This window comes from Arachis ipaensis, chromosome B06 (assembly GCF_000816755.2).
Source record: "Arachis ipaensis cultivar K30076 chromosome B06, Araip1.1, whole genome shotgun sequence".
Classification (NCBI taxonomy): Eukaryota; Viridiplantae; Streptophyta; class Magnoliopsida; order Fabales; family Fabaceae; genus Arachis; species Arachis ipaensis.
The window spans coordinates 7665992-7680363 of record NC_029790.2 but is presented as its reverse complement, the minus strand read 5'-3'; positions in this window follow the sequence as shown (position 1 = coordinate 7680363).

The following is a 14372-nucleotide window of genomic DNA, read 5'->3' as shown; positions in this document are numbered from 1 at the left end:
ATCTCAAATACATTAACAGTTTATCTATTTTTTTGGTGACTAACAGTTTATCTATTTATAAAGATAGTTTAAACTAATAATTTGAATTATCGTTTTATTAGAGATTAGTAGATTAGTTAAAAATTTTCAAATTATATAAAAACACCTTATCTTTTAAACAAGATTGAAAAGAATATTTACTCTGTCGATAATTAGATGAAAAAGTTAATTTTCTATTATTTTTTTTTTTTTGGGTATAAAGTTAATTTTCCATTTACATGTGTGGTTGTTGACTCATCCAAGTTGGGCTGTGAATGATGAGCTCGTACAAATTAAAACTGCAAAAGAGCATTGGGCCGACATCCGAAAGAATAAAAGAAGCTGTTCGAAAAGGTGCCACCCAACCAACTTGCTCTTCATGAATGGACTTGTATATAAAAGAGCTATATTAGAATATAAAATAATATATGTTGATTTTTAGTATTTTGTAAGACGTAAGTTGTTACCAAATATGTTTAGGACAGTGATTTTGTCGGTTTTTTAATCGATAATTGTTTTTTTCATAGAGGATCCTTAATGCCGTAAAGTTTATCCCATTTTCTTGCACTAATAAAATTTAATTTAAATAAACAGTTTAATTAATTTTTTTTAAATAGTTTAAACAATAAATATTTATATTAAAAATAATCTATAAATAAATTATTTTATATTTAATTTTTTAGTTTTAAAATGATTTATTTTTAAAAAATATAATAAAAATTTTTATTATAAAAAAATTATTTTTTTAATTTTTTTATAAATATTTAAATAATTTTTTAAAAATTATAATTTAATTTTAAAAATTATACTAAATATTAATATTATTACTTTTCAAAAGTCAGAAAAAAAAAAGTAACTTCTACAAGTTTGGCAAACGAATTCTAAGTAGACATGCAATTATTGCATTCATATCATTTTTTCTTATGTTGACGTATTTCTTGAATAAAAAGGGAATTGTGAACTTTTAGCATCTACTAAATATTTTAGCATTTTACCCGTGTTTACACGGTAATTATAATATCAATAAATAAAGGGGTGGGTACTCGCGAATTCGGGTGGTGTTGCCATCCTACGCAATATAAAGAAAAGTAAGCAATTTGACTAAAACAAGGAAGAAAAGAAAAATCAAGTTTGGCTCAAATACAAATTATACTCTTAGTCTTAGACCCACATACACCAATATGCTTCAAGGAATAAGTGGCTGAATATAATTCATACTACCTTCATAAGTTCAATTGGTGATCCAAGCCCACTCACTTATATTGGTGACTAACTAAGCAATGGAATTCAAATTTCATATGAACTAAAATATAACCACTTAATCCATCCTCTCTCCTCTCTTCTCTTTCACCCATGTGAAGAACTAAAGAGAAAAGAAAGCAAGCCTTAAGATGGAATACTATGTTGTTTCGGGTAATACCCAAAAAAAAAAGAGGAACTCACTTTCTCATTCTATCATCATATATCTAAGAAGAAAAAGTTATCCTACCTCGCATTAGGCACCAAATCAGAAGAAAGAAAAGCAAATGTCTAATCAAAACACAATCAGAAGAAAAAAAGTAATTTGTTTTCATATACATGCATGAAATCGTTTGATGATATCTTCTTCCCTCTTCACTATCATTTCGAAAAATATAGAGAAAAATGGAGACAACTTTTTTCTGCTATAAATCAATGAGTAAAATTATTTTTTGGAGGCAAAGTACAAGATTAAGGGTTTGGATTTATCAAGTCTATTGATGATATGTTTTCAAAGAAGTTGCGTTACTTATCTCTGATTTTAAAATGTCTATTTTTTGGGTTGATGGAAGAAAGAAGAAGAAAGACCTTAGCTAGCATTAGAGTTAAAAAGCTGACTTTATGAAGTAAACCTCAGTTTAGAAAAAACAGAGTTGATACAAATAGAAAAATAACTTTAGACTACAAGGAAGGAGAAAGAACCAGAATCTGAATTTTATTGAGAGCTTTTCTGTGAGAGTTCAATGTTTTGGACAATGTTTCTACATCGAAAAAATATTCTGCCAAGATGAAGAGCTTTATCAGAGAGAGCTGAATCTGGTTCAATTTATAGTGTAAAGGCTGTAAATCATCATCTTCCTTATGGTTTACTGTTTGTATTTTTTTTCAATGTTGTATCTTTCCTTGTATTCATTCAATGGTAAAAGATAAGAAAGAGAGGCATTGAGAAAAAACAATTGAGAGAAAAGGCTAGACAGATATTTTGGAGAGAAAAGTCAAGAATGATTTCAGATTTTTTTGTTATTTTTCTATTTTGTGTCATGTACCTAAGAGGTATCCATTTCTAAATTGTGTAAGCACTTAGTATGTTGAATCTAGGTAGTTACATAGCCAAGTCAAGTTTATGTTGAAACTTGATGTGTCTCTGATAGGATTATGTTGAGTCATTGGATTGGTGTATGTAATACTTGAAAAGATAATGATAATTCCACCAATGTTGTGGTAGAGACTAGATATAGGTTGTATTGCACTAGGCAACTGAACCAGGATACATGGTTGTGTTATCTTCTTCTTCCCTGCTCTGATTCTGTTTTTCACGATTTATGAGATAAAATGAAATTGTATCCTACATAATCCAATACGCAGAACAAACAGAAGCCAAATTATAAGTCCTGGTTTGAAGCTTTGTTAATCAAGTTAAAAGAAGGCCATAAATTCAACCCCCCTTCTTTAGGCCATCAAGAACCTTCAATTGGTATCAAAATCTTGGTCTCAAGAATCAAGCTTCACAGCTCGGAGAAAAGGTACAATGGTGAACAACATGGGTGCAACCACTATGGCCTACACTCTAACAGAGGGTCATTCGGACAATAGGCTTCCCTTATTCAATGGGAAGATCTATGCTTATTGGAAAGAAAGTATGCAAATCTTCATTCAATCAATTAACTACAACATATGGAAGATAGTAGTGAATGGTCCTAAGATCCCTACAAAGACAAGTGCTGATGGGGTGACTCCAAAGGAAAAAGTCGAATGGAATATAATGATGATGACAAAGAGAAAAGTAGAGTTGAATGCAAAAGCCATTAACTTGATGCACTGTGCTATCAGCTTTGAGAAGTATCGAAAGGTGTTTAGATGTGAAACGGCAAAAGAAATCTGGGAGAAACTCCAAGTCACACATGAAGGTATCAAACAAGTCAAAAAACAAGGATTGATATGCTGCGAAAAGAGTATGAAATATTTACCATGAAGGATGGAGAAAGCATTGATGAAATGTTTGAGAGATTCTCAATCATCATAAATAGCCTAGATGCTATGGGCATGACCCACACTGAATAAACTCTAGTGAGAAAGGTCCTTAAAAGCCTTACAAAAGAGTGAAAAACTAAAGCTACTGTACTAACCGAGAGCAACAACCTAAGTCCATTAACTTATAATAAGTTGAGAGGAAAATTTCTAGCATATGAAACCACATACACAAGCCAAAACACTAAGAAAAAAGGAGTGTCCCTAAAATCAAAAGTTGAGTATGTGGAGAGTGATTCAAGTGACAATTTTTTGGATGATAAATTTGTATTTTTTGCTAGGAGCCTAACGAGGATGATGAGAAACAAAGGCTTAAGTTCAAAGGAGTACAAGAAGGATTTGAACAAAGTAATCTGTCATAATTGCAAGGAGACATGACACTTCAAGTTCAACTGTTCAAAGCTCAAGAAAGAGGTGAATGCTAAAAAAGAAAAGAAGAAAGTGCTCATGACTTTTTGGAAGGATCTAGAAAATGATTCGGACGAGGAAGAGGACTACGAATATGAAGCTCAAGTCTATTTTATGGCTGGTGAAGATCAACTAGAAAAGATATATTACTATGACTTATCTCTTGAAGAATTACATATTACTGTTGATGATCTCACTCACTATTTTAAAAAATTGCTAAATAAATACAATAAATATAAATCTAAAAATGAAGTTTTGAAGGTTGAAAATGATTTTTTGAAAGAAATTTTTTTATCTTACTGAAGAAAATAGATTTTTAAAATCTGAAATTGAAAAGTACAAGAGAAAGCACATTGTTGATCCTTCTCAAGAATTTGTTGCTAAAAATGAAAGATTGAATGAAATAATTTAGCAAAATTTGCACATAATTCAAGCAACTTGGACAAATTACTTGCTAATCAAATACCATTATTTGGAAAAATCTGATTTGGATTATATAACAAAAAATGATGCAATTTTTAAGAAACTAATTGTTAAAATTATGTCATCATCTTCAAAATCAAAACTCCCATTTGATAAATCTGGTCTTGGATATTTATCTAACAAAGATGTTGGCTTTGAAAAATCATAGATCTTTAAAAAAGAATTACTTAAAAAAAGATATTTTTTTAAAAACTCACCCAAACAAACTCTGTAACTAACCATTATAATAAGTAAGGTAGGAATCAATTTATTTTACCAAGGAAGCAAGAAAATGCATATTAATAAAGATTTCATTAAGAAAGAATCAAGTTATAATTGGAAGGATCTTACACTATCATATAACATTCAAGACCCCAAAACTCATAATCAAATTAAGGAAGCCGCTGCACTTTCTTTGTGTATGATGAAACAAAGAAGGAAAGTTTTTCTCATCAAGAACCAACGGCCATGAAGCCTAAATCATGCAACGGCTAGTCAGCTAGCTTGTGTCATGGGGATTTGGTTCCATACCATTTATAAAGAATAACAAGTCCTATATATAGAGAATTTATCGAGGATGGAAACAACCTTTTTCATGGAGATCATATTGAGAAAAATCAGATTTTAGTCATTGTATTTTGAGTGTGTTCTTTATTTATTGTGTCTAAAATTAAGAGTTTATTGAAAGAAACAAAAGGTAAAGCCACTGTTCACATAAAAATCATATATTCTATTTTATTTGAGAGTTGTGATAGAAAGTGTGTTTGGTTGAGTACACTTGGTTTTCATTAACTAGGTTGGGTTAGCATCTAGATATTGAACTAAGCTTAAGTTAGTTTAGGGTGTTACAAGAGTGTGAGTCTCTTAGAATTGGTGATTATTATCTGTTTTGATTATAGTGACAATTCTTCCATTATTATGGTGAAGACTGGATGTAAGTTACATTATACTTTGTTGCCGAATCAGGATATATCGTGGTGTTCTCTTTCTTCTTCAATTCCTTTATTAAAACTGTTTTCGTTCTGCTGTTTTAATCAGGATACTTTTTTTAAATTATCTCCTGAATTTTGAGTTCTGCATAAGTTGTTTAAATAATCTAAAAGTGATTGAATTGATTCAAACCCCCTTCTCAATTCACCTAAGAATATTCACTTTATTTTGATTTTTCACTATTACTTACTGTAAAAAAAAAATCGCACACCCCACCTTCCCCTCCCACTTCCACTCACGACGCTTACCTTGTCGTCTTCATCTCCCGCTCCAGTCACATCGTCGTGCTGCCGCCACAATTAGTGCCGATCATCCACTCGTCGTAGCAACAACCCCCGGTCTTCTCATAATGACAATGACGCCCACAATCCCGCAAAGGAAACCAACCGATCCTCCTTCACGTTATCGCATCGCCCAAACTTGTCATTGAACCGGTGTCGTAACTCATCCGTCTCAGCAAGGAGCTGTCAAAGACAACGTTCACAACGCTACGAAGGGATTTCCGAATGGCACCCACTATGTCGGTCCAATTACGCCGTCGATCAGCCCTTACCCAATCCCTTCCCACGCGATTCGTTTGCCGTGAAAGGTTGACAAAAAATCCCTTGTTGTCGATTGCAACGAATATCCTCAGAAAATAACTGTAGGATGTTTCTTTTATTAAATTTTATATGGTTATTTTTTTAAATTTAGGATGTTTCTTTTATTCGATGCAGGTCGGTGCAGCATGACGCATAGAGAAGTAATGGCAGAGCACACAACAATAGCACAACGGACAATTGAAGACGAGATACCAACTACGTGATGAGAGAGAATTCCATGCGATAAAGGGGTTCCACGTTGATAAAGCGATTACGTGATGATTGCTAATAAAAAATTACGTTTCGCTAATCCTAATTTAGTGACGCTAAGTATAATTATTTAAAATTCTATTTTTTCAAATTCAAACTCTTATTCTTTTAATAAATTGTTCAAATAGTTAATGGTATAATTAGTTCCCTATATTTTCTTTACGTTAATACCTTTTCATGTATTATTCTTTTTTTTTTATCTTAAACAGGGCTTAAAGCCCAAGAACAGAAAACGCACTAAACAGGAGTGGTTCTGCAGAACTCCACTCCACGCTCATCAGCTTCCATCAAAAGAACTATCATAGCTGGAACTTCTTCGAACAAGGTGACCCCTCTCCCCATTCTTTGCCCATATTTGGCTAAAGCATCGGCACATTGATTCGCCTCTCTGAAGATGTGCCGAATCACCACCTTCTGTGGTTTTGTCAGCAGCTCCTTGATCGACCTCGCCAGGGAAGCTCCAACGTGGGTCTCCGCCGTGGTACTTCGGATGAGATTAATAGCACAGCTCGAGTCAGATTCAACTTCTAGGTAGGGGATATGCAAATCTACTGCTAATTTCATTCATATAAAGAAACCCCAAAGCTCAGCTATAGTAATTGTACATTTTCCAATGTTCATACTGAAACCAGTGATGAATCGTCCTCTGGAATCTCTGATTATGACTCTGCTTGCTCCTTTGCTATCAGGTTAAAACACAGAACCATCGACGTTAAGCTTGGCCCATCCTCTTTCCGGCGGCTTCCACCCAATCTATACTGTTCTGGTAAGACGAAGTGCTCTTCTACTCTGTTCTGTGATATCTAGAATGTGGTTGTAGTTCTCTGCCAAGTTTCGAATCTTGTGATGCATCTGATTATTTTGGGTAATTAGGTTGCTAAACACTAATTCATTCCTGCATTGCCAAGCTAAGTTGCAGGTTGTCATGAAAGTGATGGTCCACGGAGTACCATTATAGGGTGGAGTATATTTACCCAAGTTATTTTTAAGCCATTCTGAATAGGAAAGGCTAAAAAATTCTTGTTGTAAACTACTATTGACAATGCTGTTCCAAACAGTGCAGATAAAAGGGCAATCACGCAGTGTATGGAGCAAAGTCTCTTCTTCTCCTTGGCATCTTGGGCAGTTACCATCTTCGGTAAGTCCTCTCCTTCTTCTTTTATGATTTGTCAACAATGCCTCATGAGTGAGTAGCCAGCAAAAAGATCTAAGTCTTTGTGGTTATTTGGCTTTCCAAATCTGTTTGTATAGATAATGCTCCTCTCCATCTTCAATATAAAAAGTTTCATAGGCTAATTTTATAAAAAACACACCATTTGGGCAGGACATCCAACTGATGGAGTCTTCCCCGATTTGTGAATTAGGAGCTTTGATTGTATGTAGAATATCTATGACTTCCTCGGGTAGAACACGATTTAGCACTTTCCAATCCCAGTCTCCATTTTTGTTGACATAGTCTACAACATTTTCATTGAGTTTGTCCTCTTCCAGATTAGTTAAGGCAACCTCTTTCAAATTAGTAAACCCAGGGATCCATTGCTCCTTCCAAAAAAGGGCTTTATTCCCATCTCCTAGTCTCCAGATGAGATTGGTTTTGAACTTCTCCCAGACCTTGTTAATTCTGAGCCAGGCATTTGAGTTACTTGATCTATGCTGAATCTTTGGTAAGATATCTTCACCGTAGTCATATTTGGCTCTCATGACTTTCACCCAAAGCTTATCTCTATCGTGAATTAGACTCAAGGCGAGTTTCATGAGAAAGAGTGAATTTGAATCCTGAGCCTTCCTCAAACCCAACCCGCCTTTCTCTTTGGGTTTGCATATACTATCCCAATTTAGCAAGTGAATTTTTCTTTCCCCTTCACCGCTTCCCCATAGAAAATCTCTTCAAATCTTGTCAATTTTTTGACACACTGCTGTTGAGATCTTCATGGTCTGCATGCAATAGCTTGGAATCGTTGCAAGAACCGATTGTACGAGCGTATATCTTCCTGCTAAAGAGAGAGTCTTTCTGTTCCAGCTAGACATCTTGTTTTGCATCTTGTCAATAATAAACTGAAAGTGTTGTTTGTTACACCGTTCGTGAATGAGTGGGACTCCCAAATACTTTTCCAAGTTGACTGTGAGGTTGATTCCTAGCTCCCGACTCAAGTGATGTCTAGTGTTATGGTTGACGTTGCTAGAGAAGAACACACATGACTTCCCAAGATTGACCTTTTGAACCGAGCAACCGTAAAAAAGGAAAAGAGCATTCTTGATGATCCGGACTTGCTTCATATCCGCTTTAGCAAAAAGTACTAGGTCATCTGCAAAACAGAGATGAGAAATTTTAGGTCCACCCCTTGAAAGCATGATAGGTTCCCATTTTTTTGTCATGAATTAATTTATTTATCAAGTGAGATAAACGTTCAATACAAAGAACAAAAATATAAGGGGATAAGGGGTCTCCCTGTCGTATTCCTCTGGTAGGCCTGAAGGTCTCTGAAGGAGAGCCATTCCAAAAAATATTCATGGAAGTCGTTGATATACAGTAGCTGACAACTTTAATGATGTTGTCCGGTATACCAGCGTCCTTAAGAGTGTCCATTATGAACGACCAGTTTAGCCTATCATAGGCTTTTTCGAAGTCAATTTTTATAGCCATAAAACCCTTCCCATGCTTTTTGTTTCTCATAGTATGAACCACCTCTTGGGCGACTAAAATATTATTTGCGCTCATCCTGCCAGGCACAAAACTAGATTGGGTGTTAGAGATAAGTGTGGGCATAAACTTTTTTAGTCTTGAAGCAATAATTTTAGTTACAAACTTATAACAGACGTTACAAAGACTAATTGGCCTAAAATGCCCAAAATTTTTCAGTGAAGAAATCTTAGAAATTAAGGCAATTAGAGTTTTGTTAACTTCTGCAATATTGTTTGGTTCACTAAACACTCCCTTCACCCATGCTGTGAGAGAGGTAGCCACCACATCCCATGCTTGTTGTTAAAATTTTGCTGGGAGACCGTCACTTCCGAGTGCCTTCCAGCTTCCCATAGAGAAGACAGTATTCTTAATTTCCTCATTTGTCACCTTTCTTGCAATTTCTTTATAATCTCTGTCATGCAATCTGGAAAACTGGTTAGAGATACCAAAAGGATTAGAGACAAAATCAGAGCAATAAAGAGTCTTAAAGAAATTGACACCCCAATTTTTTAACGTTTCTGCATCTTCCACCCAATCTCCTTTTTCACTTTTAAGCGCGGTTATTCTATTTCTCTTCTTCCTCCCATTAGCTTTTAAGTAAAAGTATTTTGAGTTCTTGTCCCCGAAGAGAATGGTGTCACATCTAGATATTTGCTGCCAATATGTTTCCTCCTGAATTGCTATGAGCTCATACTCCTTCCACAATTCTTTTTGTAGTTTATCCAAAAAGGGATTGTGATTAAAAGAATGCTTATTGTTGATGCCTTCCAGACTTAATAGGATGCGTTGTTTTTTCTTAAAAATGTTTCCAAAAACCTCTTTGTTCCATATCTTTGCCTTCTCAATGAAACCTGTTATATTATGTAAGAAGTCGTTTTCTTCCAACTAGCCGTTTTTAACCAAATTGTTGTAGTCTTCATGTAGAACCCAAGGAGCAAGGAATTTGAAAGGTTTAGGTCCTTTATCCTTATAGGCCAAACGAAAATCCAACAAAATGGGCAAATGATCTGACTTCAGCTTGGGTAAGTGCTTAACACCCACATCTAGAAAAACATCAGAAAACTTAACATTACTTAAGAAACGGTCAAGTCTTCTCTTTGTGTTACCCCTTTGCCAAGTGAAAGGGGGTCCAATAAAGCCTAAATCTTTAAGATCACAATAAATTAAACAATCGTTAAATTTATCAGTGTCGAGAGATAGGTTAGAGGATCCTCCTATGTCATTTAGGGAGATAATAGAGTTGAAGTCCCCTCCTAGGCACCAAGGACCACTTAAATTAGTGGCAATATCTTTTAACTTGGTCCAAAGCTCGTTCCGTTCCCCCACCCTTGGACTTCCATTAACCGCTGTATAGAACCAAGGATCGCTATTTTGCCACTGGACTTCAAGGTGAATAAATTGCCTATGAATGAACAGCGGCTTAATATTTCAAGAATTTTATTTTCAGAGACACCAAATACCCCCAGAATATCCTTCTGCATCACTAACGCACCAAGCGTCAAACCCCAATTTCCTAATAATCGATTCAGCTTTCGGACCTGAGATATGGGTTTCCAACAAAACACTGAAATCAGTTTTATATCTGATCCTAAGGTCATTAACAATAGATTTGAAGCCTTTAGCCGAGGCTCCTCGACAATTCCAAATTAAAATATTCATGGATAACAATAAAACAAGAAAAAATTAAAGTCATGGGGATATAGAAAACCAAAACTCCCTGGTTCAGAGAAGTTCAGTCTAGGCTTCCATGTCCTTTGGTTCCTCAGCCATTCCAGCTGCATTTCCATTAATAGCAGATTCTTCAATTTTATACATATCCATAGCCATTCTATTAGCTTCACTGCTTATGTCCTCATCTTCTGGCGGTTTATTCTTGTAATATTCGTTGCCTTGTGTTGAAGTTCCTCCACCCATGATTTTCGTGATAAGAACATCTGATATTGCGTTGCTAGAACCATTAGTAGGAATATAGTTTCCTTCTTCGTGGCTTAGGTAGACTTCTTTGGCCATTCTATTGAACTGCCTCCAGTATTCCTAATGTCTTTGTTCTTGATCTTTTTTGTTGATCTCGTGTGAGTGTTGGCTGTCTTCCACAATAATGATAGCTTTCTGTTTGTTTTGATTATTGCTCCATGGATTCAGATTATCCTGGTTCTATTTTTTGGGATTTTCTGGGCCCTTTCCTTTTGTGTTCTTGTTTGGGGGGTTTGATTTTGGTGCTCCTTTTTTGCTTTAATTTTTTGTGTCCAGCCTATCATGAGACTGATTTGCTTTAGAAAATTTCTCTTTCTTCTGTATTCTACTCTTTTGACTTGCCTGATTGATGTTTCCTTTACTTTCTTCTCTTGCCTGATCTTCCTCCACTCCCTGTAAAGCGTCAAATCTGGTATTAAAGTTACATTTTTTATTCTCTCCATTTATATTTTCTGATCCTTGTTTGTATCTTCTTGGAGGCTTTTTGACAACCATCCACGGTCCATAAGGACTTTCCTCATAAATATCATATTTTATTCCTGGAATTTTGGCTCCTGATTGTTGTTTGTTACTATTATTAGTAATACTACCCTCTGATTCTGTTAATCCCTGAAGATCCGTAACATTAATATCTTTCCTGATTTGGTTACCCTGGTCTTCCTGAGTTGTCTGGTTCAGTGCTGCGGCTGCACTGTTGGTGTTTCGGCCATTCTGATGTGTCGTTGCTGCCTGATTCTGGTTGTTTTCCGTAGTATTCTTCGCTGTTTCAGGACATCCATCACTCTTGTGTCCATATCTTCCACATTTGAAGCAGATTTGGTGAAGACCTTCGTATTCAAGCCCGAATTCTTTCCCCAAAGCTGTGAATGTTGGCACCAATTTTTTTCTCAGATCAATTTCCACGCAAATACGAGCAAATTTACCCCTTGAATGTATAGATGTATGTTTATCCACTTTTAACATTGTTCCAAGCATTTTTCCTACTTTCCATAGAAAATACCTATTATACAATTTTGCTGGAAGATTAGGTATTCTTACCCAAACTGCCACTTTATGGACCTCGCATTCCTGGGGGAATAAACAGGGGTCTCCATCTTTGCACCAAAAGGTAGTGATCAGCAATCATCCAGAGACCCTCGAATAAGGCATGAGAATAGTCCTCCTGGCTCAAGAAACGAACTAGGTAGTAACCCCCCACAAGATCCACTACTCGAACTGCTTCTTTCTTTGTCCATCTCCTATTTATCCATCTCTCCATTGTTTGAAGATTGAGATTCTTTCCTAGAGGTTTGATGATGAGTGCTTGTTTCCATGGCCTACACCATTCATCATATTCTTCTAGAGAGACATCTATAACGGGGTTGTGAGTGAAAGGAGTCTGTTGGCTCTCCATATGCTCCATGGGCTCTTCATCGGAGATGTAATCTTCAGTGACTATCTCTACAATTTCATATGGGTTCAGCTTATCCAAACCATCACTCATAAGTCTATCCTTATAAAAAGATTTATTGCTGGTTGTTGCAATATTATCAACATGTATCCCTTCCATAGGTGTATTTTTTTATTCCTCCATAGCAAATTCTGGTGTCTCTTCTTCTTGGGTAACCTCCATAATGTGTTTTGATAGCTCTTTGTCATTTATTTTTACTTTTTTGTGCTCTTTTCTACCTGATCCTCCTCTTCTGGTGATCTTTTTTTAGATTCAGGACTAATTGTTGCTGCATTCAGAGAAAGCATTTTTCTTTCTGAAATCTCATTTTCCATGCATGCTATGAATATGAGAAAAATATAAAAAAATCAACCTTTATTATTTTTGACTATCTAAAACTATATTTTTAAATATTAAAAGTTAATTTTTTTAAATATTAAAATATTTTTTACCGCCAATGAGTTATAGCTCAAATGGCATAGTCTCTCTATACTCAATTAAGAGATTACGGGTTCGAGTCTCCTATCTTTGGTAAAAAAAAAATTTTGACCATCTAAAAATTAATTAAGGACTAGACTATTGGCTAAAAACAATAACAGTGGCCTTATAGTATTTCTTAGTCATAAAAACTACTTGAGTTATGATAGTAAGAATATTTGCAATGAAACATTGATTTTTTTTTTTTTGGTGATTGCAATGAAACATTGATTTAATAGTCAAAATGGTTCTTTTAAAGATACTTCGATCTCTATTCTCATCTCTAAAAGAATAAATTAATCAAATTTGTCTTTGAAAAACAAACAACCTGATCACATTAATCTTTCTGTTATTTTTTTTTTGTTGATGGCACTAACAGAAAATGACGTACATTTTTTTTTTGTTAAGCTTGGAACCAAGGCAGGCCCACATCCGAAAAAATGAACCCTAACCAGTACCCGACCCGGTTCCCTACTAGAACTCCCTCACTGATCGTATTCTCCTGCTTCTTCATGGTGGAACACTGTACGAATCTTCCATCCTCCCTGGCAACGGCTCTGCCGCCACTGCCTCCGTTACGGTCGGTCGTATCATCGCCGACGACTCTACCTCCGTTGCCTCCACCCATGCCTCTGCTCCCACTACCGACGCCTCTGCTCGCGCTGCTGCTGCTGACGCCTTTGCTGCCATCGTGGACGCTTCTGTTGCTTCCGCTTCTGCTGCCGATGACTCCGCTGTTGCCGCCGGTGCAACCTTCGAAGTTGGCCCCCCTTCTCCGCTTCACTTCTACTGTCGCACTCACATAGTAGCTATGCTTCGAGCTCCTCCATGCAAAGAAGAAAGAACGATGAAGCAAGTGTCTTGTGAAATACCCCAGATGGAGATGATACTATTGTCCTGGCCGAAAACGACGGATTCGAATTGAAAGTGGTAGCGGCACCATCATTGATTGAAATGACTGCTTGGCATTAGAACTTCAGCTAGTGGACCACCAGGTTCGGTGGTTGACTGCTTGAAGTTACTCAAGGGGGTGGTGTGACCAATTCGAAAAGCCAAATTTATTATCATTGCTTGTGTTGTTCTCTTTTGTCCATTAAGCCTAACCCCACTTCCTCATGCATATATCCACTTTCCATTGATAAATCAAGAGAAGAGAAAGACAATTTCCCAATTAATAAAACAGAATTCTTGTTGTTAGCATCATTAATTTTACGATTCATTGCTGTATTTGACTAAGTATCGATGAAAACTCTTAGTTTATCATATTAGAAAGTTTTCATAAGAACCAGAACAGGATTAATGGAAGTTAGAAAGCGCTTGTTGTATTATTGATCTAGCACATTTCAAGCTTCAGAACGAACACACTACCAATGCTCTACGACTATTGGTTGCAGATGATATTGCAATCTTCTTCGTCTTCGAATGATATCGCGATCTTCTTCACCTTCGTGACCATGGGTTAGGGAAATCGTGACCATGGGTTAGGGAAGCAGAAACTGAGAGTGAGGAAAAACTTCACTGTTTTAGGTGTAAAACGAACGACGTCGTTTATTATGCTGTGCTATCACTTTACATTTCAGGTCAACAAACCATTAGCAGTAGTATCAAAAAATTAACAGAGATAAACGTGATTTAAAAAAAATTATTTAGGAACCAATTTGATTAAAAAAATCATTCAAAAAATCATTCAAAAAGACAAAAATGATTTGATTATTAAATCATCAAATATTTTGAGAGTATCAATAATCCTTTCAAAAAATAAATTAATTTAAAATAAAATTTATATTAAAATTAATTTTGGAAAGAAAACCAG